The sequence below is a fragment of the Orycteropus afer genome, unplaced genomic scaffold (assembly GCF_000298275.1).
Source record: "Orycteropus afer afer isolate SDZICR_OR568_19922 unplaced genomic scaffold, OryAfe1.0 scaffold01204, whole genome shotgun sequence".
Taxonomy (NCBI): Eukaryota; Metazoa; Chordata; class Mammalia; order Tubulidentata; family Orycteropodidae; genus Orycteropus; species Orycteropus afer.
Window position 1 is genome coordinate 188133 of NW_006922791.1, and position 13518 is coordinate 201650.

A 13518-nucleotide genomic window follows, 5' to 3' on the forward strand; every position below is an offset into this window, starting at 1 on the left:
ATCTATTTCAGTAGTGATACCACCTCAGAAACCCAAGGAAGGGTTGCTATGAATCAGGTCTGACTCGATGGCACATAACACACACAACAGATGCACGCACACACACACACACACATATACATTCATACTAAATATATATTTATATACTAAATATATTGAACTATGCAGAAAGCATAAAAAAGAAGATGGAAGGAATACATAGAATCCCTGTACCAAAAAGAACTTGTCAAAGTTAAAACATTTCAGGAGGTAACATATGATCAAGATCCAATGGTACTGCAGGAAGAAGTCCAAGCTGCACTGAAAGAACTGGCAAAAAAGCAAGGCTCTTGGAATTGACAGAGTATGTACTGAAATGTTTCAACAAACGGATGTAGTGCTGGAGGCACATACTTCTTTATGCCAAGAAATTTGGAGGATAAATACCTGGCCTACTGCCTGGAAGACACTGATATCTGTGCCCAATTCAAGGAAAGAATCTTTTAACTCTAGGTCTTTGAACTTTTCATTATAATACTTTACTTTGTCTTCTCAAGATGACCTTTGAAAATCTGCTCAACTCTTGATGGAGAAGAATGTGGGAATTATCAAACATTATCATTGATGTTCTATACAAGTTAAATCTTCCTGAAAATAATTTAAAAAATGGTTGTAGCAATATATTGACAAGGAATTTCAAGAAATTCAATCTGGATTCTGAAGAGGCCATGGAACAAGGGATATCACTACTAATGTCTGATGGATTTTGGCTGAAAGCAAAGATGTTTTCCTGTGTTTTATTGATTATGTAAAGGCATTCTACCACATGGAACATAACACATTACAGATAACATTGTGAAGAGTGGGAAGTCCTGAACACTTCACCTTATTAGGAAGTTGTACATAGACTAAGAGGCTATTGTTTGAATAGAAGAAGGCAATACTTCATGGTTTAAAATCAGGAATGGTGTACATCAGGGTTGTATTTTTTTCACCATGGTTATTCAATCTTTGTCCTGAGAAAACAATCAGAGAAGCTGGACTATTGAAGAAGTACATGGCATTAGGATTCGAGGAAGAATCATTAACAATCTGTGCGGTGCAGATGACAGCCATGCTTACTGAAAGTGAAGATATCTTAAAGCTCTTATTGATAAAGATCAAAAACTACAGTCTTCAGTATACATTACACCTCAACATAAAGAAAAGGAAAATCTTCATAATTGGACCTATAAGCAACATCACAATAAATGGAGAAAACTTTGAAGTTATCTGGGGTTTCATTTTACTTTGACCCACAATCAACAACCATGGATTCAGCAGTCAAGAAATCAGATGCTGTCTTGCACTGGGTAAATCTATTGCAAGGGAACTCTTTAAACATTAAAGAGAAAAGATGTTACTTTGAAGACTAAGGTATGCCTAACTCACTCTATGGTACTTTCATGCCTCATGTGCATGTATAAATTGGATAATGAATAAGGAAGATCAAAGAAGAGTCTTCAAAGATGTCTTTGAAATGTGGTGTCAATAAAGAACACTGATAATACCATGAAGTTCCTGAAGAAGGAATAAATCTGTCCTGGATGAAGTGCACCCAGAGTGCTGCTTAAAAGTGAGTTTGCCCAGAGTTCATTACACCTACTTTGGTCATATTGTCAGAAAGGACGTTCCCTTCTGGTGTAAGGATATTATGCTTATAGTAGAGGTTCAGCATAATAGGGGAAGATTCTCAACGGTTTGGAATGACACAGTGGCTGCAATGATGGGCTCAAACACATCAAGGATTGTAAGGATGACGCAGGACCGTTTTTCCTTTGTTGTAGGCAAGGTTGCTCACAAGCTGGACGTGACTCAATGTCAACTAACACAACAGTATAAAATTCTTTTTTTTCCTGTTATAACTTCCTATCCTTGTATTTACAGAATAATTGTGTGTTAATATCTTATTGCTTGTATTAAAATCTCAATGACTCAATGTCTGACTCACAGTAGTTAGAGTTATAAGATGTTATAATTCAGATGTGAAATAGAAATATGTTTTTAAACAATTAGAAATTTTAACATATGTTAAACATTGCTTTTGTATTATTTAATTATATACTTGTTTATAAGATTTTGAGAGAATTAAGCAGGTTGTTCTCCCGGAAGCAGGAAACTGGGTATCAGGGAATTTATTTTATTAACCAATGACACATAGCTAATTAGCATTAGAGCTAGGACTATGTTCTGTATTGTTAGGTTTATTTTCAATCCTATACCAAACAGTTTTCCACCAATTTTCCAGAAGCCAAACTGATTCATTTAATCATTTTCATTAAGTAGCTCATTGTTCCAGAACCGTTCTTTGTTATCACAGGAAAGAAAATAAAATTGTTTTGTTTTTCTGTCCCAGTAGACAGCATACCTTCTCCTTAGTGCATCCTCTGTGGAGTTCAAGAGGAACTCAAGAGGCTGGTTAAGGATCCAAATATAATCATAGTGTACTTTCATCGAGTGACCAGTTCAGTTCCACAGGTAAGATGAAAAATTTTTCATCCCTTATGAAGTGTTTTATAAGCTTGAACCTTAACTCTGCAACTTCAGAATATACCTTGATATTTAAATTTGAATTTGGTGATTGTAGTTAATTAATACTTGGATTAAAAAATTCAATGTTTCCTGAGAACATAGCAAAGAAACTAGAAAGGATTACCCACATAATTAGGAGAGTAGATTTGTAAATTAGAAATTTGCTTTAATTTACTTGCTGGATGGGAATCAGAACAGGGGATGCCAAATTGAGTGGCTACATTTAAAAATCAGAGATATTAATAAACAGAGAAAACGAGCTTTCAAGTAGCATTTGGTCATATGCAAATTTGGATCATAATTATTTTCTCATGGAGGTAGAAAAATTATTCTTAAACTTATTTTTCTCTAGAAACATATATATCTGTGTGTGTGTGTCTGTGTGTGTGTGTATATATATATATGTCTGTATATATATATACAGACACACAGACACACATATACATATACATAAACTCCAAAAAAAACCAAACTCACTGCTGTCAAATTGATTCCGACTCATAGTGCCCCTTCCTTGGGTTTCTGAGGCTGTGCCTTTACGGAAGTAGATTGCCCAATCTTCCTTTTGAGGAGTGGCTGGTAGGTTTGAATCTCCAGCCTTTTGGATAGCAGTCAAATACCTTAAGCACTACACCGCCAGAGCACACACATGTATATAGATGAAATTTTCTGTTGTATATGATCTAGATGACTTTAAAGAGTAATTCAAGTAGGTAACGTTGTAATTTTGTGTTATTTCTTGGGGATGATGATACAAGACGTAAGATACGACATAGTGGGGTTAGAAAAGTGGAAATATCTTAGACTGTAGAATCAGAGAAATGTTGGGTGAATATTTGCTCTGGTAGTAACCATCAGTGTGACCTTGGCAAAATTTTATATCTAGCTTGTCCTCTGTTCTCTTTCTGATATATGAATACTAAATTATTTAGTTTTCAGTGTTCTATATGATTTATATACAGTAATGAACACAAAATTCCTAGCCCATAGAATCCACTTAATACTATGTGGTGGCCATTAGCATCATAGCTTTCATTCTTCTCGAGCCAAGTGTTTGTAGGACTATTCTCATGGACTTCTGTTACTTTATGTTTTCTAACTATGTAACTGTATAAGAATTGGGGAATTAATTTTATCTTAGTCTTACTGATGAAACAGTGTTTTGTTAAAAATAAAATAAAATACAAAAGTTAGTACCTGTATTTTTGTGCTCCTAGCCTCTACAGCCTCTTAAAGTGAAATCACTAATAATAAACACATGCAACCATTTGCCAGTGAGTTGATCTGCCTCAGTGATCCCATATGTGTCAGAGTGAAACTGTGTTCCTCAGGATTTTCAACCTCTGATTTTTCAGAAGTGTATCAATAGGTCTTTCTTCTGACATGCTCTGAGTGGATTTTAATCTTCAACTTTTCAGTTAGCAACTAGATGTCTTAACCATTCATACCATCCATGGGCTCTGCCACTAAAAATAAACATTTCTAATTTCTGTACAAATTTCTTAACAGAAATGCCTGTGCGAAGAAGCTTGGATAAAGTAGTTAAACCCCATAATTTTTCCTTTCCTTTATCAAGTCTCCAAATCCCTATAGTGAAATAGATAACTGCTCTAATGATGCTTGATTTGCCATAAATTATACCTTCCTTCATAAATCACATTCTTGCTCTATACACAAGATCAGCCCATCAAGGGTGCCTGCAAATTTCATCATCAAGTGTATCAGGAAAATTTAAGCACAGCACCCTAGTGTTTTACTGACAGGTCCAAGGTCATAATACAGTGACAGAGATGCATTAATATGACTCTTTAAATCATAGAATATTAGGGTTTATTGAATTTAAAAATACTGTTTTAACATAGGTTTAGGGTAAGGAAGAAACTTGTGTAACTAAAAGAAAAACGTTTTAACTTTTGGTTTGGAGATTATTCGTTGCTTGATGTTTTGATGAGAAAAAATATTTTGAAATTCTCTATTTTGTTTTAGAGAAATAAAATGTGGAAATCATATTTAAGTAGTATACACTTTTCACATATACCCAGAAGTTAATTTAATATATGATGTTAATATGTTTCATAAATGAGCCCTCTGCAGGAATAGCATGGTCATGTTATTGAACAAATGATGTCTAAAAAATTATGTCTGTCTTATCTCTGTTCTTTGGTACAAGAAAGATGATTTTCCTTTTCCAAGCTTATATTGGCATGAGATGATTTTTTTTTTTTTTCTGAAATTCATTTGCATATTTTAAATTTTCTTTCACTGTGCTTCTTTCTACCTACCCAATTTCTATTTTGTCCTTGATTTTCTCCAGGAAATATTTTAGTTCATGGTCCATGGATTCTTGAAAGAGAGACAGATAGACAAAAGGTGGGAGGGAGAGAGAAAGAGAGAAAGAGAATGCAGGTATTTAAAACAGAAATATACTTTTTTTTTTTTTTGATGACCAAAGAATAAATGGGTATATCTTTATTGATTATTTTGTGACTTTATTAATAATTTTATGAATTAACATTAAAAAATTCAAAGAAAGTTAAAATAATTACAAGATATTTTTGTGTGTTTTCTGGAGAGTTTTATATAAACTGTATGAGTCACAAAGAAATACATACAGTCTTCAGTTATTGATATGATAAAATTTCAAAGAGCAGAACTTTACCTGAAGATCGGTGTTATGAGAAAATGAAGAATGATCACATTAGATCACAAAATAGAGGATGATCACATAATTACCTACCTACCAAATTATCCCATTACGTAACTGCCAAACCACTGAGAATCCTGGCGCAGCCAAGTTGATACATGATCTTGAGGATCACAGACAGCATTATTCCCACCTAGCACCTCTGCAGTTTTACGACCAGACATACGTTGTTAATGTGCAAAATATTTAGATAATAGATTTTTTTCATTTTTGTAGAAGTGAAAGGTTGGTGAATGAGATAGTAAGGACAGAATAAACGAAAGTGTCTTTTAAGACAACTTGAAAGGTAAATCTAACTTCATCTGTATTTTAGTCCTCTGAGAACATTTCAAAGTTAACTTTGTTTCAAAAAGTTTTTATCACTTAAATTTAAGAGTCTTGTGAGATACATGCTATTGCTCTGATTGCATACATGTGAACATTAAGAAAGGCCTTCACGCTACTGTAGACAATTTAAGATGTGTAGTGTGTACTTTCATGTGTAATATTTCTGAATTTGAAAATGCCTTTGCTCTTTTTTCTTTGTGAATTCTAAAATACCTTAATTTGAGAACAACATAAATGATCAGGTTTGTTTATTTACTTACTTATTTTTCACATGAAGTTTCAACCAATAAATGAATGAAAGCATTTCTTTCTTTTTATTCCTACAGGAAATTATATCCACATGGGTCCACTACTTGGTCACCGCCTGTCCCATAACTGAGTAGGATATTATTATGCCCTTTTAAGAGACAAACATGAAGCTGTGTTTAGCTGTACTCTGTTCCACAGAATATTGCCTTTACTGGTTGATATCTAGTTGATTCCAACTCAAGGTGATCTCATGTGTGTCAGAGTAGACCTATGCTCCATACAGATTTCAATGGCTGGTTTTAAGTAACACTCAGTCCTTTCTTCTGAGTTGGCTCTGGGTTGAATTGAAGAACCACCTTTTCAGTTAGTACCAAGCCCATTAACCATTTACACCACTAAGAGACTCCAATTGCACATAGGACCTAAAATACCAACTGAAATGTCAATGTTGTCATCAGAACTGGATCCATACAGGATTCAGTTGAAGAATGTCACCGAAGTCACCATGTTTATATTACTGGGTTTCACAGATGATTTTGAGCTTCAAGTCTATCTCTTTCTACTATTTCTTGCAATCTATATTTTTACTCTGGTAGGGAATCTGGGACTGGTTTTATTAGTAGTGATTGATTCCAGACTCCACAACCCAATGTACTATTTTCTGAGTGTATTATCTTTCTTAGATGCCTGCTATTCTTCAGCCATAACCCCAAAAATGTTGATAAATTTCCTGACAGAGCATAAAGTCATTTCATTCCTCGGATGTGCTACACAGATGCTGTTCTTTGTCACTTTGGGGACCACAGAATGCTTCCTCTTGGCAGCAATGGCATATGATCGCTATGTTGCAATCTACAACCCACTTCTCTATTCAGTTAATATGTCACCCAGAGTCTATGTGTCACTCATCACTGCTTCTTATGTTGGTGGTATTTTACATGGTATTTTACACACAACAGCAACCTTCAGCCTCTCCTTTTGTGCATCCAATGAAATCAGACATGTCTTTTGTGATATGCCTGCACTCCTTGCTCTCTCCTGTTCTGACACTCACATCAACCAGCTTCTACTCTTCTACGTTGTAGGTTCTGTTGAGGTAGTCACCATCCTGATTGTCCTGATCTCCTATGCTTTCATTGTGTTGGCCATTTTTAGGATGCGTTCTGCTGAAGGGAGGCGAAAAGTATTTTCCACTTGTGGTTCTCACTTAACAGGAGTGTCAATTTACCATGGAACAATCCTTTTCATGTATGTAAGGCCAAATTCTAGCTATTCTTTGGACCATGACATGATAGCATCTATATTTTACACTGTTGTTATTCCCATGCTGAACCCCATCATATACAGCTTGAGGAACAAGGATGTAAAAGAAGCAATGAAAAAATTGCTTGATAGAAATTGGTTCATAAATAAAGTATATTTTTAGCATTATAAAATGGAAAAAAAATGCTGAATGTCAGTCCATATTTCTATGATTTGAAACTAGAGAAACAAGTGTCTGGCTATTAGTTCACAGTGCCTTAATATCTTAGAATACTTCCAAATAAAGCATTACTCAACTTTTCATTGCAGAATTTTACAGCTGCAGATCAATTGTATCTTTTATAGACCGATACAATCATTTTAAAATAGAACCATATTAAACAGTCTTGATGCATGTATATGTGTGATTGCTGTTGTTGTTGTTATGTGCCGTCGAGTCAGCCCTGACTCATAGCGACCCCTCCTTGGGTTTCCGAGGCAGTATCACTACGAAAGTAGGATTGCCCAACCTTCCTTCCGAGGAGTGGCTGGTGGGTTTGAACCGCAACTGTGCTTACTATAATGATGCTGTAATCTATGACTTTACATATTCTCACATTGTTTATCACAAGGTTCAGCAAACATTTAGAAATTAATTTCCTTTTCTGACATTCCTTGGAAGGATCTCCCAAAGATTATCCTGATCTTCTCACATGCTCACATCCATCTAGGCCTTTGGATATGCTTTTTCCTCTACTTGGCTCAACATCATAAATTGTGTTTCCATCACTACAGTTTTGTTCGCCACTGTCCCAGTCACAGAGATTAGACTCATTCTGAAAATACCAAGATACCAGGTCATAATATTTATTGAGAGTATACGTAAGGCTCATTAGAATAAAACATGAAGAGAATAATATACAACTGGCTGCTGTTTGTCCTGAATCTTCAACAGTAGCCCATGATTAAGAAATCTTTCAATGGATAGATAGAGTTGAATGCTTACCTCTGCCTTCATTACCTAACTATGAGAACAACCCTAAATTTGTCATTATGTGTAAAACACGAGGATCAGTGGGTGTGACCTAGAGCACAGAAAAGATTCCCAATTTCATGGAAATCATCCCAATTTCTCCTGTTTATGCCAACTCATAATTTAATTGTTTGTTTCAATATTTGACTAAAATATTGACATTAAAAGAATATATATACATATATATGTGTGTGTGTGTGTGTGTGTGTTTCATGCAATAAAACTTACTTTTTTTCCTACAACTGGTTGTTATCATGTGATTATAACACAATAAATCCTACCAACCTGGCAATCAAAGGGATGCTTATTTAAGAGCCAATTCTTAAGCATGACTTTGAAATGTACACTAATAAAGTTCGTAGCATCAATTTCTAGTACCTTCTGATCAGTTATGCAAAGATAATTGATATCTTTATGTTGGAAAAAAGGAAATAGTTGACAGTGGAGTGTTGTTTAAATCTATACTTAAAATTCCTCTCAGCTCTAATTTTCAGAAATGTAATACAAACATTTTATCTTCAAATTACACAATTTGAAGCCACAGTGTGATAGTTGGTGCTGTGTGTCAACTTGGCTAAACCACAGGAATTGCTGTGAAATTAACCTGTAAGTAAAGTCTGCTAAACCATATTGTGAGAATAAACGGAGTTGAATCATTTGTTGTTTGCTCAAGTCAATATGAAAAAATAGTTTATTTAAGTCTCAAGTCAATAATCTTTCACTCTATATACTTTAGCTCAAACATCTTTCCCTTAATAAAGAATTATTTGACCTTCTCTGTCCCATGGGACTCTTTCTATATAATAACACAGTGGTTCATATTATAACAAATATGAAATAAAACAAATATCACTTGTTGCTTTGAATGTTTGATTACTATCTAGAAATATAAAGCGCTCTGGCGGTTCAGGGCCTAAGGCATTTGACTGTAATCAGAAGGTTGGTGGTTAACCCATCAGCTTCTCTGTGGAAGGAAGATGGGAAAATCTACTTCTGTAAAGATGTACAGCCTTGGAAACCCAATGAGGGTTGCTCCGAGTCAGAATCAACTCAATGGCAGTGGGTATCTAGATACATAAGGAGTTCTGATGGCTTTGTTTTTTAAAGCATTGGGCAAGCAACTAAAAGGTTGGCAGTTCCAACCAACCAGCTATTCTGTGGGAGAAAGATTAGGTGGTCTGACTCAACAAAGATTAAAAGGCTTGGAAACCCTATGGAACAGTTATACTCTGCCCTAAAGGATCACTATGAATCAGAAAGGAGTTCTGGTAGTGTAGTGCCTAAGGCACTTGACTGCTAACCAGAAAAAAAAAAAAGCCAACTTTAGTTTTATTGATTCTCTCTATTGCACAACACCTTCCATCTAGTTGTATAGATGTCAAACTTTCTATTAATGGTTAACTTTTACTCCCTGTATAAATAACTTCAAGGAGCCTGGGTGGTGCAAGCAGTTTGTGATTTGCTGTCAACCAAAAGATAACAGCTCAAACACATCCAGCTTCTCCATGGGATAAAGGCCTCTCTATCTGCTGCCAAGAAGATTACACTCAAGAAAACCATATGAAGGGAAGCTCCATTCCATGCCACACGGAGCTGCCATGAATCGTGAGCCGATTCAACATCAACAACAGCAATAACAACAAGGTACAACCATAAGTAACTGCCAGGTGTTCTTATTTTCCCTTCTGAAGGACACACTTTACCAATTCTTGCAGGCATGTTCTGGTGGTAACAAATTCCTTAGCTACTATTTATCAGACCCTGTCTTAATTTCACCCTAATTTTCAAATGAGAATGTACTGGATATAATATCCTTGGATGACAGTCTTTTTCTTTCAGTACCTTAAATATATCATCCCACTGCCTTTTTGTCTGTATGGTTCCTGGGGAGAAATCAGCATTTCATCTTATTAAAGATTCCTTGTATGGGATTCTTCACTGCTCTTATGCTGTGCTCAAAATTTTCTTTCTTTCCTTGGTATTCAAATTTGATTATAATGTTCCTCATTGTGGCCTTATTTATATATTTTTCTACTTGGAGTTTGTTTAGCATGTTACTTAAAGAAGTTCTTTTTTTCATCATATTGGGAAGTTTTCTGCCATTGTTTATTTACATTTTTTTTCTGACCCTTCCTCTCACTCTTCTCCTCTGAGACTTGTAATTTATGTAGTATTATTCCTGATGGCATCATACAGATTCCTTAGGCTGTGATTATTTTTCCTCATTTCTTTTTTGAATTTTGCTCCTCACAGTGAACAACGTCAATTGCTCAAACTCTGAGTTCACTGCTTCTCTCTTCTGCTCATTCAAATGTGTTTCTGAGCTACTTCAGACTCATGCAGCTTAGTATACTTTTTAGCTCCAGTATTCCTATTTGCTTTTTTTTTTTTTTTAATCCTTTTTATTCTTTTATGAAACTCTCATTTTGTTCTTGGATCATTTTCTTTTAGTACTTTTACCATGTCCTGTTTTAAGTCTTTGAGCTCACTAAAATGCTTTAATTTTTTTTTTTTTTTACCCTAGTGATTTCATTACATGTTTTTCTTGTAGGATTGTTTTTATCCCCTTATTCAGGTGTTTTGCATAAATTGGTTCTTTCCAGATTCTTCGTATATTTTGTAATTGTTGGTTGTAATTGGGACATTAAGATATTTTACTGTGGTAGATGGAGATTACATTCTTACCTTTACCTGAGGATTGAACTCCATTATTGTTATTATTATTTTAAATTATAGAAGATTGTGGTTCTGTGCTTCAACTCAAGACTCACCATCTGAGTACACTTGTTATTTTTCCTTTCCTTTTTGTTTGTCATTCAGGGGCTCTTACAGTCACCATTTCACATGTACTTTCTCAGAGTCAGAGTCTGTTTTAGGACCAAACTCTATGGTCTGTAATGTTTGTTGGGGTTTTTCCCTCTCAAGGTATTGGGATGGAGATTGTATTACTCTAGTACCAGAACCCACTTACCACCAGGATTGTTGGCTAAGCTGTTCCAGCTCCAGCCCTCCATCTTTGGAAATACTAGTGGCTTCTGCCAGTGCTTACCACAAATCACTCTCACCCCATCCTCTGTGCCTTCAGCCATGCATTAAATGCCCCACCCAGAAGCTGCAGCTGTAGCTGATTACTCTTCAAGAAATACTGGTAGTAGTACATCAGCCTCGGAGCTCCACTCAGGAAGTGGCATCTGTTGCCAATTTACCATTTATCTTCACTCTTCATGAACCATACCTTGCTCTGTGCTCTCCTCATTGCTTCTTGTGATGCAGGTGAACTCTAGCTATATATATATAGCGACCCCTCCTTGGGTTTCCGAGGTGGTATCACTACAGAAGCAGGATTGCCCAATCTTCCTTCTGAGGAGTGGCTGGTGGGTTTGAACCACCAGCCTTCTGGTTAGCAGTGAAGTGCCTTAGGCACTGTGCTACCAGAGCTCCTTTTCTGTATATTACCTTTTTTTGATTTTTTTTGATTCAGTGTTCCTTTTGTTTTCCAGTCCTTTGACTGATGTCTAGAGTTTTAAGATTATCACATTTTATCAACATATACTTGTTTTCTTCTATAATTGTTGTAGGAGTTCAATGTTTGTACATGTTTATATCACCATCCAACTCCAATTACTCTCTAAAGTTTTAAAATGGAAAGATGTCATGTAGAAGAGTAAGACTTGCCTGATGCAAACTATGGCCTTTTAAATCACCTCAGATAGGCAAGTATGGTATGTGTCAACTTGCCTGGGTCTGGGTAAGTGGCTGGGCAGCTGGTGGTAGTTACTCCACATGGTGAGACTGGCAATCAACTCCATAGTGGGATCTACCATGGGCAGCTGAGTGGCTGCTTTAGGGATGTGGTCTGCTTTCTGTGTATAAGAAGCAGCTTTGGGAATGATCTCTAGCTGATGGAATGCTTGAACCTTGCATGTAGCTGAGTCATTATTCAGCAGCCAACTCTGTTGTCTGCTGATCTTGGACCTAAATCAATGGACTGCCATGTGGTTTGGTAATATTGGGACTGTGTCTTTTTACTTGTTGACCTTGGGTAAAAGTTTACAGAACAAATTTACTTTGCATACAGCAATTCATTCACATTTTGACTCATGACATTGACTACAATTTACCACAATGCAACAGCTCCCCTCTCACTTCCTCCCCATATTTACCTCTTCCCTGTGTCCTTCCCTCCATGCACTTCTGCTTATATGAGATTTTTAAGGACTATTTAGACTTACATTTCAAATTGTCTTAGAATGCAATCTATTGCTCAAATATTTTATGCATTCTTTTCTGTTAATTATCCCATTCCATTGGCATTCCTAGAGTAGTTGTGAGCAGGACAGCAGATGTTATTCTGGAGTAGATGCACCTTGTTTGCAAACAAAACCAGGAAATTATCTTTCCTTTAAGTTTTTTTTTTTTTTTTTTCCTTTCTATCATATACCATGAAACTGTCCATTTTTACTTTTGCAGATTATTGCACCGTTAGCCAGATTTCTCTGATTCCACAATATAAGCTAATACTTGACCATGAATAATTCTACTATGCCATGTCACAATTAAAAATAATAATAATAATAAATAAATAAAAAGTAAAAGATACAGAGGAAAAACAAAAACAAACAAACAAACAAACAAAGAGGACATTGTGAGTGCCCCAGGCAGGTTAATAATGCAATGTCCCTTCAAAATGATAAACTCTGAATGTTTGTCCAACCCTTACTTAGGATCAGACTAGGTAGGTTGGTAGCAGCTGTTCTGGTCCTCTTCTCTATTATCTCCATCATTTCAGTTCTCATCCAATTGTTCACATTCTACCCTTCAAACAGAAGCCCTAGATAACTAGATCCATCACTTTGAAAGTTTTCTAGTGACCCCTAATTATAACTCAAGCATATCCTGTAAGCTCAACCCTCATTCTAATAAGCTTATCATAAATTAGGACTTTCAACCCAGAATTCTGGCAAATGGATGTTTTCTCTGTCTCCCTACATTTCCAGTGACCGATAGGAACTTACAGTTTGGAGCTCTGGATATCTGCAGGGCTGATCCACCCCTTCATCCAGTTCTTGATCTGATCAGTGATCAATGATCTGGATATTACATTGTACCAGTTATAAAAATCACTTACCATGTGGTTCTCACCGGATTGTGCTTAACATACACACAGACAGGAAATGCCAAGCCAGTGTTCTTTATTCTATATTTATTTGACTGCTTTTCATGAGCCTAAATATAGAATTTTACTTTAAGCCTAGTTGACTTTTACCTTGTAAGTTTCCATGAGGTATTATAAACAAACAAACAAACAAGCAAGCAAAAAAAACCCAAATAAACAACAAGCAAACAAACACAAAGAAACAGGAAAATTAATGGAAAAAAAAAAAAAGTTTACTGATTACTGACAAAATATAAT

At 35.6% G+C, this 13518-nt stretch overlaps 1 pseudogene; it reads left to right on the forward strand.

The window, feature by feature from the left end:
• The first annotated feature begins 6269 nt into the window (after positions 1-6269).
• Positions 6270-7239, forward strand: LOC103213002 (annotated as a pseudogene).
• Positions 7240-13518: the final 6279 nt, after the last annotated feature.